The sequence below is a fragment of the Herpailurus yagouaroundi genome, unplaced genomic scaffold (genome assembly GCF_014898765.1).
Source record: "Herpailurus yagouaroundi ecotype Mexico unplaced genomic scaffold, PumYag 191, whole genome shotgun sequence".
NCBI lineage: Eukaryota > Metazoa > Chordata > Mammalia > Carnivora > Felidae > Herpailurus > Herpailurus yagouaroundi.
In genome coordinates this window covers 7,232,648-7,243,081 of record NW_024412422.1, presented here as the reverse complement: position 1 = coordinate 7,243,081, position 10,434 = coordinate 7,232,648, and the positions used below count along the sequence as shown (strand labels likewise).

The following is a 10,434-nucleotide window of genomic DNA, read 5'->3' as shown; positions in this document are numbered from 1 at the left end:
CCTGGTAAAGCCGCTTTCAGGTCTCTGGACCTCTGTTTCCCTGTCTTGGAGATGGGCATGGGGTTATCTGACCGCTCGTGACTTCACAGGATAACAAGAGCATCGGAAGCATTTGGAGTTCCTTGGAAGAAAGTAGCTGCATGAATTTTTAATCCTCAATTTTCAGCTCTTTGGAGCTGTGTGGAGGAGCGGAGCTGTAAACACAGAGAACTTACCACTACATTCTAGTTTATAAGGTTTTTTGTGTGTGTGTTTTTTTTTTTTGTCTCGCACAATCCCACAGATCTGACCTTACGAACAACTCAGAATGTGGGGGGAAATGCAGTTTGTTGTGGTCGTTGTTATTACATAAAAATTAATGGCTTGGCAAACACAGGGATCACCCCGTCATGCTGAGGTCATGTTTACACCAAGTAAATATATTTCAAGTTCCTAAACCTTCAGCAGCACTACAGGGCAGAACTGAACACAATTCCCAAGCAAGACTCAGAATCCCGTGCCAGAGTCGCTATGGCTCTGAAGGGAGACGTTACTGTGTGCTCTTCCTGTAGCCAGAACCCCATCGGTCTCCAGATGCCTTATGGACAAAGCAGGGTTTTTCAGTCCCTGACTTACAGAGGCCTGCTTACTCACTGAAGAGTGAAAAACAGAAAAGAGAAATTCATAAGGACATAGGACCCAAGCTCAGATCTCATTCATTGTTCATCCTTCCACTCACCATATATTTACTGAGCAACCTAGAATATCCGAGGGACCGTGCTGAGTGCTGGGGAAGCACTGGCCAGCAAAGGCAGAACTGTCCCGGCCTGGGGAGAGGTTGTGGTCAAGCCGAGAAGGTGGACGTTGACCAGTAAACACACAAGGAGATGCAAAATTACAACGGAATGGGGGACAACAAACGGAAGGCTGTGTCCTCAGAGGGGAGTCAGATCTAGCCTTGGAGATAAGGGAAGGCAGAAGTCACCCGCATACGCAAAGGCCCCTCTTAAGAGACAGTGGCACCTTTGAGGGTATGATGGGCCAGCGCTGAAAAGTGAGGGAAGAGACCTAAAAGATGGAGTGAGGATGCCCACTGGGATGGGAGGAAGAAGAAAAATAAAATAAAAAAAGAAAGCAGCAGGGGCCGGCAAGAAATTGGAAAAACTGGAGCCCCAGTGCTCTGCTAGTGAAGAATGCAAAATGGCGCGGTTGCATGTAAAATGGAAAACAGTGTGGCATTTACTCGACAGGTTAAACAGAATTACCGCACGACCCGGCATTTCCATTCCGAAGTGTATGCCCCCTGAAATTAGAAGCAGATGTTCAAACAAAAACTGGTACACAAATTTTGGAGAGGCACCATTCGTAAGAGCCGAGGGTTGGAAACAACCCTGACGTTCACCAGCGGATAAACAAAAGGTGATATACGCATGCAATGGAATAGTCTTCAACCACACACCCAAGGATGAAGCACTGAGAACATGGTGCTGAGGGAAAGAGTAAGTCATAAAAAGCCACAGATGGTAGCGTTCTGTTTATATGAAATGTCCAGGATAAGCAAATCCGTAGAGACAGAAAGCAGATGGGTGCCCAGAGGTGGGGCAGAATGGGGTGCAGGGGAGGGGGGAGGGGAGGCAGAATGGGGGGTGACCCCTAATGGGTAAGGAGTTTTGGTTTGGGGTGATGAAAATGTTCTGGAGTAAATAGTTCTGACGGATGTACAACAATATGGATCTATTTAATGTCACTGAGTCACACACTTCAGAATGGTTAAGAGGTAAATTTTATGTTATGTGTATGTAATAATAATAATAATAATATGGAGCTAGGGAGGGAGGGCCAGCCAGCTGGTGAGGGAGCTGGATAATGTGTTAATACTGAGAACAATCAATAGACCATCCTGGCTGCAGGTGGGGAAGGAATGGAAGTGAGCAACACTTGGTGGGGGGGGGTAGTGGTCCTGGAGACAGATGATTTGGACCAGGGGGCACAGTGCTGGTGGAGAAGAGTGGGCAGATCCGAGTGATATATAGCAAGAGCGTTATTGAGGGCACGCCAAATAGGCCTACTCTGTCCCCTCATATACATTTGTGCACTTATTTATGGAGCTTGGAGGAAAGTATGTGTCCTCGCAGGGATGCTGGGAAGCATGCGCGAAGAAGACCCTTGGATTCAATTTTTTATTCTTCTCGCTGCCAGACCTGGAGCAAAGAACTTCATGTCTTTGTGTTTCAGGTTTTCCCCCTGTAAAATCAGGACCCTAAGGCCTACTTTATAGATCGCTGTGTAGAGACGGGAAGGGATAAGCATATACAGCACCTGCCCTAGCTAATCTTCTGGAATTCTTGGGAGACCCACATGAGCTGCTAACCTTTCCAAGAACACAGATCACCTAGGGAAGCAGCCCACACTGCTGGGGCTGAAGTCACAGTTTGGGGAGGCAGGTCCCTTGAAGAGATTCTCCAAAAGCGGTGATTTTATAATCTCAAACGTAATAGATTACAGTTGTTAAGGCTATGATAAAAAGGCAGAGGACTCTAGGAAACGGCGGGCGGCGTAGCGTAGATGAAAAGCAAAGTCCCCCCAGAACGTTACCGGCTTTCTTCTGCCCTTGCCCCGCCCCCTGCAGAGCAGCCCCGCCCCCAGCTAAGCCCCACCCGGACCCCGCCCCCGATGTTAGCGCGGGCTACGCCCCCTCAACTCCCAGCTCCCTAGGTTGGAGGCTCCCACCTGCGCGAAGCATTTGGTACCCAGGTGGGAATGGAGGGCATTTGATGGGCGAAGATGGGAGGGCTGGAAATTGACAGGGTGAGAATTGGGGAGACTAATCGCTCCCCCTCCGGTCCCCGCTCTTCACTCACCCCCTGGTTGAGGGCCTGGGCCTTTGCATAATGTAAATACTTATTTAATGCAAGCCCCAGCTCCAGAGTTCTTCATTTGTCTTTCTGTCCTTCACATGCCAATGTGCTTCCGCCTCTTGTCTGTCTAGGTTGACGCGCCTGGAGAGGAGGGTGCTTCCCAACGGCTCCTGTTCGACCCCCAACCCCGGGCCAAGGGCACGGAGAGAAGCTGGGGCGGGGACCAGCGGGAGGAGAGAGAGCACACCATATGACAGGCTTCTGGAAACAGATCCCATGCCAACTTGGGTTCTGTCCTTCTCTCCAATAAAAGGAACTTTTCGCTTGTGTGTGTGTGTGTGTGTGTGTGTGTGTGTGTGTGTGTGTGTGTGTTTCAAACACCCTCTAAAATTTTTTATTTAAAGAGACTGGTTCGTAGCCATCTGATTGGAGGCATCGCAGTGCAGAAGCGAAGCCGAGTCCAGCGCGTGCTGGCGCGCGCGCGCGCGCGCACACACACACACACACACACACACACACACACACACACACCCCTCCTCCCGAGGTTTTCCCGAATGTATCTACTCCGGTTACAACTAGACGCGGCCCCTCCCCCACCTCGCCTTTCCCCTTCCTCCCCTCGATCTTGGGAGGAGCATTCTCTGTGTCTTCCCAAGTCCCCGAGGGGGACCTTCTATGGTGGAGTGGGGGTGGAGGGTCCTACGACGAAGACCAGAAAGAACAAATTAGATAATCAAAAGAATTATAGTAATTGCTTTCACTTTCCCCGAGCCCGCTCTGCGGATGCTCTCCCCCGCCCCTTCCCTGGCTTTCTGTCTGTCGGGAATACTCGGTCTTTCCGATCCCCACCCCTCCCCCAGACTCCTCCTCTCCTCTCCCCTCGCTCGCGCGTTCCCTCTCTTCCTCCGTTTTCTGGTGTGCTGGAACGTTCAGCGGAATATGATGAATGATCACCTGTCACGGCTTGTTTATTATAATGCAGGCAATCAATTACACATCCCCAACGCTGGCCGGCCCGCAGGAAATTTATATGCTCAGCACAAACCAATGTGAAAATGGAATCTCATTTGCCAAATGTCTTTCTCCCCGTACAGCGCGATGATTACAGTCTGTGTTTGTTTCAACAGTCGCGTACAACTGACAGTGCCATCATTTACTGCCTGGCTCAGGTCACGTTACTCTAAGGCTTTATTTATTGTGTTACGATGGCCAGCACAGGAAAAGGACAAGGGTGTCTGTCAGGGATGCCACCATGTTAAAAAGTGGGCGGGCCGGGCCGGGTTCCCGGCGCGGGCGACACTGCAGTCTCAGCCCCTGCCCTGGGCTCTGCCTCCCCAGGCCTGCTCCCCCAGCATCCTTCAGCGGGGGCTTCTGGGCCCCCTGGGGGGGAGGCAGCTCTGGGTGTCAGACGCTCCACAGGTTCCGGGGCTCAGATCCGAGGGACCAGCGTTGGAATTCCGGGTCTGCTACTGCCTAAGTTGTGTGTGGCCGGGGATTCACCCTCCTTATCTGGAAAACGGGAGTTTTAATACACTCCTGGCAGAAACATTGTGATGTCTGAGATATCAGAGGTGTGGATAAATGTTAGTGCTGGTGACTTCAGATCCGGCTCTGACCAGCCTAAGGCCCACCCATCCGGAGGCAGGGAGGAGAGGTCCCATTAGAAGAGAGATGTGCTGGAATTCATGCCCTGTGTTAAAATCTCTCAGCCCTCTTCTTTCTGAGACTCGGCTGTCTCAAGATCTTAAGTTTCCCTTCCAGGTGGAGTTTTGCACTTTTGTTTCCTCTGCGGGGGACACATAGTGTGGTTTGGGGAAAATAAAATGATCACTTTTGCTCTACTTCCGTCGCTATCATTGTAAAAGTACGCATGGCAATCCCAGCCCCGCCAGCTGTGTGACCTCAGGCAGGCTGGTCCCTTCACCTCTCCGAGCCTTGCATTCCTGCCTTGCGAAGTGAAGAGTAACTTCTCAACTATCTGCCCCGGTCTTGCTGGCAGGGATCCAGGGTGTCCATGGGTGTAGACGGGGTCGTGCAACCTGGAGCATGCGCTGGTCACCTCTTCCCATGGGGAGTTCTGGTTGGTCTTAGAGGTTTTGCTGCATAAAGGGTTGACCCAAATTTGTAGCACTCGCAGTACTCCACATAAAGTAGGAGATCAGTAATGAGGGACAGGCAGGGTCTCACAGGTGTCTTCAACTGCTCTCGTGTTGTATCTTTCTTTATTATTTTGTGTATTCATTTAATGGCTGTTCCCAGCATATAGTTTCTATTTGGCACATCCTAAAGGAATCAGTAAATGTTCGTGGCATTAATGGATGGATGGATGGATGGATGGATGGATGGATGGATGGACGGATGGATGGCTACTTAAATAAATTCATCACGAGGAAAGAAGGAAATTCATCACGGGCAAAGAAATAAATTCATCACTGTTGTGAAAGGGATGGGCCCTGGTGAAGGAATAGTTCCCACTCCTGATCTCACGGAATCAGGCTATTCTACACATGCCCAGCCTTGTGTGGGTGCCCAGCGTGATACATACTACACGTATTCAGACAATGCCCACTGGTGACAGATCACACGCACGTCCTTCTGGCTGCTCCTACTCACCCCTCACACCAACATCCCCTGGACAAACTTCCCACCATCCTTGCATCCCACATTGCCTTGAAATCTCTGTGCTTCCCTAAATGATGGGCTCCTCACGGACAGGCAGCTAGACCTCATCCCCAAAATGCCTAGCAAGGTGGCTGCTGAAAACAGATGCTTTTCAGTCAATCAGTAAAGATGATCTTTTCTATACGCTGATGCATGGAATACGACTTAGAATTCCATTAAACCATGCCACGTCAGGGGAACAAATGATGCAGGTTCGTATTTAAAAAGCAAAAAAATTAACAGCTGCCTCATATATTTCGGTCAAGTGCTCTGGACTTGTAGAAGGGATTTCTTTCTATAAATATAATTATTAGTCACCATGATTATAGTAATAACGGGGGCGGGGGTAGCACAGAGCTCTGCCTGCCCAGCAGGGTGGGCTCTCGGTAGAGCTGGGTATTCCCTCTGCTGACTTGCTTCACTAGTTGACTAACAGACCTTATTCCCTGGCCGAGCCGATTCATATGCGACCAATCAAGTACTGTGGGATCCTGGGGGAAAAGCAGCCTGTGTTTGCTGCTGCTTTGACAGTTGAGGTTCCAAGAGGGGCTGGCAAACAATGGGAAATGAAACATTTGAGTGGTTGCAAAAAATTCCGTGGGAAATCCCCCCTGGTGATATTTATGTGCCATGGCTGTGACAAGGGGGGCTGGGGGCTTTCGATTTCAAGGGTTCTTGAGCAGACCACAATGGTGTTCTGAGAAGGCATTCCCCGGGAACAGCTCTCCGGAGCCACAGAAGGCCAGTCTGTCTGTCCAGGGAATACTGGGCCACATGCATGATGTTGGTTATGAACTGCAATGGATTGCCAGGAGCTCACCCACAGCTGTGGGGCTCAGGCCTCTGAACCTGAACCTTCTGCTGTAAAACAAATTCAGCTTAACTGCTCCCCTAGATTTTCCCTAGCCTCAAGAGCCTGGGGGCTTATATAACTGGGGGCTGCCCTCAGGCTCAGCCCCGCCTCCCGAATTGTGGGAACCTTAGCCCCCTGCAGACCACTCCCATCTAATTGAAAAAGCCAAAATCAGGGCCTCATGCACTCCCCATGGCATTTTTTCCGGGTAATGTGTGACCTTCTTCATTCCCATTTGTAATGGACATTTATTTGTCTGTCGCTCCCCCTACTCCCACCCTTATTAAGAGAATAAAGTGGACTGATATTAACCAGTCTTTGCTTTGCTTTCCCTAGAACTGAGACATATTCAAGACTGCCCACTGTTGCTAATGTCCTGCTGCTGCTGCTGCTGTGATATATGTGTTTATAGATCAGCTTAAAGGTGAGGTTTATAGCTTCTTAGAAACACTTAGGGGGTAAGAAAACCGAAACTTCTGGGGATAAATAACTTGCCTGTGGGTATCGGTTGGTCCTGAGGTTTCAGTTGCAAAATGACAAGCTCCTATCTAAAATGGACTTAAGCCAGATCCAAGGTGTACTGGATTGTTTAACTGAGAAGAAAGAGTTTTATTAGCTTCAGGCACGGCTGGATCTAGGCCCTCAGTGAAGTCTTCAGGAATTTGCTTCTCTTTGGCTCTTTGGCTCTGCTTTTCCCTGTATTGGGTTCATTTTTATTTTTTTAATATTTCTTTAATGTTTATTTATTTTTGAGAGAGAGAGAGAAGAGCAGGGGAGGGGCGGGGGGGGGGAGGTGGGGACAGAGGATCCGAAGCGGGCTGCATGCTGACAGCAGAGAGCCTTATGCAGGGCTCGAACTCACAAACCTTGAGATCATGACCTGAGCCAAAGTCGGACGCCTAACCAACAGAGCCACCCAGGTCCCCCTGGTTTTGTTTTTAGATGGGCTCTCTCCACCCTTTTACATTTTCCTGAAGTCAAATCCAAGCTTTTTCCTTGGATGAGGGTTAGGTCCGGTGCCATCTGATGGGTCCAGCTGCCCGTTGCTAAATCAATGACTATGGCAAGGGGGACAGAATGACCTGATTGCCCAGGCCCCAGTCATGTGCTCCCTGCCCAAGCACAGCCAAACCACATGCCTGCAGCAAGAGTGAATGGGTCCCCAGCGAATACTGGACGCTTTTACCAGAAGGAGGAATGAACACTGTCTGGGCAGGAAGACCTGATGTCCTATACTCCCATGTCACGCTGTCAGGAAGGGGCAGGCCAATCTGCCCTCTACCTTCTCCATGCTGCGGGAGACCACCTCAAGGACCCGCTGATGCTCTAGCCCTCCCTGGGACTCCGGCTCAATCCTGCCGGGTGAATTCATGCTGGTCGGCAGTTTTCAAAATGTGCATCTTGGGAGCTTGCGGGAGGGAGGAAGAGACTGGAGGGGAGGCAAAGAGGACGGGTGACAGAACTCAGAGGCTGTGCCTACAGGACCCCTCCTTCTGCCCCTATTTCAACCACGCGGCAATCAATTCTTGCGCCCGTTCGTACCTTCCGTTCCCTTGTACGCTCTCATTTCAAGAAACAGCTCCTCGTATTTTTACGGCTTGAAAATCAAGTGATTTTTCCACAACGCTTGCCCTCTCACTCATTCGTAAATGAGGAACAACAGCTCAGAAAGAGGCGGGAACTTGACCAAGGCCATGCAGCAGGACAGTGCAGAGCGAGTCCGAGAAATCACGCCTCTGGACGCCCACCATCTCCTGCCCTTCCCGCCTGCAGGGCTGCAGGTGGGTTAGAGATCCGTGGGCTGAGACCACCACATGCACCCCCGCCACCCAGGGCTGATTTATTAGCCACAGAGGCAGATCTTAACACTAACGGAGCAGTTTCCAGAGCAGAGCAGAAAGAGGGAAGCTTTTTGAAGCTTTTTTTCTAGTCTCTGGGCACAGGCAGCCACGGGGGACTCGCTTTGTAGGTAGGATCCTACCAGAAGGGAGAACAACACCCAGATTCCTGCTACTCCCTCCTCATTCGGGGGGCTTGCATCGCCGTTCCAGAAGAACCTTCGTGAGTAAGCCATGTGCTTCTGTTCAGGATGTTTACAAACAACTAACTGTTCTGCTTTGCGCTCCAGGGTCTGCGGAGCTGGTCTCCTGGCACCGGCCCTGCCCCATATTTCACACACACCTTTGTGCAGCAAGGGCCACTGCTAATCATCAACTAACCCTTCTGAGTGCTTAGTTGTTCCCGGAACTGTGTGCTAAGTGCTTGACAGGTATCCTGTCATTAAATCCTCCCGTAGGTACCCTTGTTACCCTCATTTTACAGGGGAGGAGACAGAGGTGCAGAGGGATGAATTAATTTCTTCAAGGTCCTCAGAGAGCTTCAAACTCAGGCAATCAGAGTCAAGCGCGTGAGCTCTTAGGTACCTTGCTACGCAGCACGCACGGCGAGCGCTTCGGACAAGGAAGAGGTAGACTGTCAGCCCACCGGCACACAGACAGACAGAAAGTTCCCTGCTTCCTTCATTCAGCCCCTTCCTTCCACCACCCAGGGGCTTCTGGCGAAGTCTGAGGAGCTCTGGGTTTCCCTTCCTCCTTTTCTCCCACACTCTCTGCCCCGTGGCTTCAGCAAACACGCACAAGGGATTCCAGGGAGAGCACTATTATATTACTGAGTGGGCACGGCTCATAAGGTGCCAGCGGAACACGGGTAAGTCAGGTACAGAGAGGCACGCGGTCTCATTACTTAGCCTACCTTGCAGCAGCTTATTGAATTAGTGCGATTCGTAACATCTTCAACTTGGATCTCCTCCAGGCCAGCCAGCTGGTGCATTCAGTACTACTCAGCTCGCCTTAACTCAATTAACTAAGCCGGGCTGAGCCGGGCTGAGCTGAACTCAACAAGTATTTCTTAAGCACTGAGCTGGCTGCAGGGGGAAAAAAAAAAAAAAAAAAAGAAAAAAAGAAAAAAAGAAAAAAAAAAACCCAAAACACAAAACCAAAAAAAACAAAGGAGGGTAAGATGCAGACTCCACCAGACGCGGCCCTGACGGGGATGCCCTGCGTTCCCAATGGCACGATATGGCACCCTCACTTCTCAACTTCTCAGGGCCACCTCCGCGGTGCTTCCCGCGTCGGCACACGCCCCCTGGGTTGTGATGTGCTGCTTCCTATTTTTCTTTAAATAAACGAACTTTCCTTTAAGCAAACTAATTTCCTTCTTTAAGCTTCATGTTTAAAATTATTAAAACAAAAGTGACGACATAAAATCAAGCATTTTGAAGGGGACAGTTCCGGGGGCATTCGGTACCCCCACGGAGTTGTGAAACCACCACCCCCTCCGTCTCGTCGCCAAACATTTCCACCACCCCCACCCCGAAATAAAACCCCACAGCCGTGAAGCAGTGTGTCCCCAACCCCACCTCCTCCAGCCCCTCACGGCCGCTAATCTACTGTTGGTCCCCGTGGGTCTGCCTGTGCTGATTTCACACAGATGGAATCATACAGTGTGTGGCCTCTTGTCCTTGACTTCTTTTACCCAGAATCATGTTTTCAGGGTCCATCCACATGGGAGCATGTATCAGTATTTCATTGCTCTTTATGGACAAATGATATTCTACTGTATGGATAGACTACATCTTACTTACCCATTCATCTGCTGATGGGCATTTTGAGCCAATTCTGCCTTTTGGCTATTGCGAATAGTACTGATAAATAAGGGTATTTTATCTATTTATTTTATTGAGGTATCACTGACATAACATTGTGAAAATCTGGAACGCTTCACGAATTTGGGTGTGATCTTTAGGGCAGAGGCCATGCCAATCTCTGTAGCGTTCGGATTTTCATAGATGTCCTGCCGAAGTGAGGACATAAACTCAGGGAGTTTATTTAACAAAAAAAATTTTTTTTTTCAACGTTTATTTATTTTTGGGACAGAGAGAGACAGAGCATGAACGGGGGAGGGGCAGAGAGAGAGGGAGACACAGAATCGGAAACAGGCTCCAGGCTCTGAGCCATCAGCCCAGAGCCCGACGCGGGGCTCGAACTCACGGACCGCAAGATCGTGACCTGGCTGAAGTCGGAC

At 50.2% G+C, this 10,434-nt stretch overlaps 1 long non-coding RNA gene and 1 other non-coding gene across 3 annotated transcripts; one reads left to right on the top strand and one right to left on the bottom strand.

Annotated features, from left to right (window-relative positions):
- The first annotated feature begins 2,649 nt into the window (after positions 1-2,649).
- LOC121010472 (uncharacterized) lies at positions 2,650-3,166 on the top strand. Of its 2 annotated transcripts, none has more exons than XR_005781186.1 (2): positions 2,650-2,733; positions 2,969-3,166. It is a non-coding gene; the product is annotated as an uncharacterized LOC121010472 (long non-coding RNA). The 2 variants fall into 2 exon arrangements; XR_005781185.1 differs by lacking the exon at positions 2,650-2,733 and adding an exon at positions 2,740-2,872.
- Positions 3,167-10,114: 6,948 nt separating this feature from the next.
- On the bottom strand, positions 10,115-10,219 carry LOC121010495 (U6 spliceosomal RNA). Its single transcript, XR_005781205.1, has one exon. It is a non-coding gene; the product is annotated as a U6 spliceosomal RNA (small nuclear RNA).
- Between the last annotated feature and the right edge of the window lie 215 nt (positions 10,220-10,434).